This window comes from Geotrypetes seraphini, chromosome 12 (assembly GCF_902459505.1).
Source record: "Geotrypetes seraphini chromosome 12, aGeoSer1.1, whole genome shotgun sequence".
Taxonomy (NCBI): Eukaryota; Metazoa; Chordata; class Amphibia; order Gymnophiona; family Dermophiidae; genus Geotrypetes; species Geotrypetes seraphini.
In genome coordinates, this window is record NC_047095.1 from 116,490,583 (window position 1) to 116,494,665 (window position 4,083).

Here is a 4,083-nt window from a genome sequence, read left to right on the forward strand (position 1 = left end):
ATCAGCCTTCCTCTCCAGTGTTCTTTCTCCCTAGGGCCTTTTAGCTGGGCGATCCGCCCAGCTGTCATCTGCCGCTGCTGAACAAAAAACCGGCTTGGAGATTTCAGCCCGTAGCGAACTTATGCTCCGGGCTCTAACATGTGCGTGCCGGCTTCTCTTCTCTTCCCTCCGAAACCGGAAGTTATGTCCGGGGAGGGGAGGGGAGAAGGGAAGCCGGCATGCACATGTTGAGAGCCCTGAATCGCTATGGGCTAATGCGGGAGACAGGTTAGTGAAGCATTTGTTCTTCTTCCTGCCGGGTCCTGCCTACTTTCTGTTTCCGCGAAGGCAGGACCCGGCAGCATTTCCCCCAATAGGTTGATCACGATCTTGGGCTGATCAGCCTTTCTCTTCCCGACGGAAGAATTGACGTCGGGGAGAGGAATGCTGGTTGGCCGAAGCAGGGAGAGCTTGGGGCCTGTTATTGGTGGCATTTGGGTCCTGGTCCCCGATGGTAATGGCAGTGGCAGTGGCTTGGGGGAGGGCAGGGAGAAAGAAAGAAAAAGGGCAGGCAGGGAGACAGAAGGAAAGAAGAGAAACAGAAAAAAATGAAAGGGAGGCAGAGAGAAAGAAAGGGCAGGGAAGAGGAAGGAAAAGTTGGGGGAAGGAATGAGGTCTGGAGGAGAGGAAGCATACAGGCTAAAAGAAGGGAAGAAAGATTGTATGCACAGTCAGAAGAAGAAAGTGCAACCAGAGACTCATGAAATCACCAGACAAGGTAGGGAAAATGATTTTATTTTAAATTTAGTGATCAAAATGTGTCTGAATTTATATCTGCTGTCTATATTTTACACTAAGGTCCCCTTTTACTAAACCGCAATAGAGGTTTTTAGCGCAGGGAGCCTAGGAGTGTCGAGAGCAGCGCTGGGCATTCAGCGCAGCTCCCTGCACTAAAAACTGCTAACGTGGTTTAGTAAAAAGGGAGGGGGGTATATTTGTCTATTTTTGTATGGTTGTTACTGAGGTGATAGTGCATAGAGTCATCTGCTTTGACCTCTTTGAAAACCCTGGAATAGGAATGATGATTAACATTTTCTATGCGTACAGTGTGCGTTGTGTTTTTTTAAAATTTTATTGTTGGTAGATCATTTTGACTTGGTCATTTAAAAAGTAGCTCGCAAGCCCAAAAAGTGTGGGCACCCCTGATCTAGAGGAAGTGTAAGGAATTAAAACTTTATAAATAAAAGCTGGGGTTTTGAATGTCAAAGACTTGAAAGTAAGGAGGCATCATTTGTAGACTATGCGATGGGCAACTGGGAGCCAATGTGCCTTCTCAAGTAAGGGTGTCACGTGATCAAATTTTTTTAGCTTTCGCAATATGTCAGTTCCAAATCTCAAATGTCTTGTGAGCTGCCATGGGAAGTCACAGCAGCCGCTTTGGTTATGAAGACGGCATGGGCAGTAGTGACCGAGGATAATCGCCAGGGTCCACTATAAATGCGCCTGTTTAACTTTCAAAATCCTATATGGTATCCTCCCTCCCTTTATCCCTCTTTCTTGGAATTCCTCAAACCCTAATACCACCAGATCCTCCCACAAATTAAAACTATCCTTCCCCTCGCTAAAAGGCATTTCCCACACAGGAAAGCTAGGGACCTCCCTCCACTTCAAAATCACTGAGCTCTGGAACAACCTTACCTCCCCTCTTCGGAACTTGAGCTCTCTCCAAGTTTTCCGCAAACATCTGAAAACCTGGCTTTTCTCAAAAAATGTAAGTCTCCCTCCAACTTAGGAATCAAGGAAACTCTTATATCTTGGCATCCCAAGTCCTCTAAATTTTCTTCACACTTCTACCTCTAACCCTCTGTTGTAGTTCCTTCCTATTTCTCCTACTGTAAACCGCGTCGAGCTCTACGAACGTGGAGATGATGCGGTATACAAACCTAAGGATTAGATTAGATTAGATTAGGATCACAAAGAGACCATTAGACCGCCAGAGTTTTTAAGGTAGGCTTGGGGAGGGTCGAAGGTGTGTACTGGTGCATACCGGCTGTATCTATTTATTTGAGGTATTTATATACAACCTATCAAATTATCTCAGCGGTTTACAATCAGGTACTCGAGCATCTACCCTATCTGCCCCGGTGGGGCAATGGAGGATTGAGTGAGTTGCCCAGGGTCACAAGAAGCAGTGTGGGATTAGAACCCACAACCTCCGGGTGCTGAGGCTGTTGCTCTAACCTAGGGTTACCCCGATGTCCGGATTTCCCCTTCTGAGGACATGTCCGGTGATCTGGATGGTTTTTCAAACCCCAGCACTAAATTGCACTCTTTTATCCAGTTGCATACCAAATGGTTCCCTAGAATGTGGTTTTAGTGCCCGTAGGACCCCTGAGGAAGAAGTGCTCTTCGAAACACGTACCGTGTCGGGTCCTGGTTTCTAACCCCATGCGAACCATATTCTTTGGATACAAACAGTTTATTCAACGAGTAAAGACTTGGTTTTATTGCGCATCATCTCTGCAGTTCTCTTTTGCATTTGCTGCTCGATGCATAACTGCAGTTCAAAAAAAGCGTGGGATGAACACAGAGGATCTAGAATCAGGAAATAATAGTAAATAGTGAAGAACTAAGGCCAGTATTGGGCAGACTTGCGCGGTCTGTATCTGTATATGGCCGTTTGGGGGCCGCCGCCACAATTGGGGAACAGGCCAGTGCCGAGGTCTTAACTCTCCCTGCTTATCTTCCCCAGCGCGTGGCCGACCAATTCACGCCACCTGACGTCAATTCTAACGTTGGGGAGGAACTTCCGGGCCATCCAGGCAGCAATTGGCTGGCCCGGAACTTCCTCCCCGACATTAGAATTGACGTCAGGTGGCGAGAATTGGTCGGCTCCGAGCTGGGGAAGATATGCAGGGAGAGCTAAGACCTCAGGCGCTGGCCTGTTCCCCGATTGTGGCGGCGGCGGCCTGTTCCCCGATTGCGGTGGCTTGGGGGAGGGCAGTGGGAAGGGAAGCAGATTGGGGACCCCTGCTTTAGGTGAGGACAGATCGCGGGCCGCAAAATAGTCCCTGGGGGGCCGCATGTTTGAGACCGCTGGAATAGATGGACTGGAGTGAGCTTTGGCGGAGACTTCAGTAGTTGGAATCTAAGACACAGTACCGGGCAGAGCTTTGGATTCTTGCCCAGAAATAGCTAAGAAGAAAATTAAATTTAAATTGAGTCAGGTTACTATATGTTTTGTTGGATTTTCTTTGCTTGTGCTTGTACTTCAAAATAGGCACCAGAAATGTAGGCCAGGGTTTTCGAGGCCTACATTTCCAGCGCCGTTATTTGACGTGAACTGCGTCTACAGAGTCACCTAAGGTCATTTCTGGAGTTAGCCACGCCTACTTCAAATTTAGGCATTCTTAGGCGCTCCGTAAATGCGATCTAGGTGCTGGTTTTGCAGGCGCTTCTAGGCATCCACATTTTTGTTTTTAAGCAATTTTTTAAATCGTTTTTAAACGGCTTTGCCACTTAAGTTAAGCACCTAACTTAAGACACCGTTTATAGATTACGGACCTTAAGGTTTAAAAAAAAATATATCATTCATTTGCTAATTAGAGTTCTCTATGTTCATTCCATTCTTTTATGAATTCCTTCACCATTTTCGTCTCTACCACCTCCCTCGGGAGGACATTCCAGGCATCAACCACCCAAAAGAATTTCTCGACTTTATTCCTATGTGTATCACTCCACAATCTCAAGTCATATGCTCTAGTTTTACCATTTACCCTTCTCTGGAAAAGATTTGGTTCTCTATTAATACCTTTCAAGATTTTAAACGTCTGTATCATACCTCCTCTATACATATTCAAGTCTGTCATCATACATTTCTTGGCTCAAACCCACACCATTTTCATTGCCTTTTTGTGGACCACTTCAAGTCTTTTTACATCCTTAGCCAGATACTCTAGCCCAGGGGTGAGCAACTCTGGTCCTCGAGGGCCGGAATCCAGTCGGGTTTTCAGGATTTCCCCAATGAATATGCATGAGATCTATTTGCATGCACTGCTTTCAATGCATATTCATTGGGGAAATCCTGAAAATCCGACTGGATTC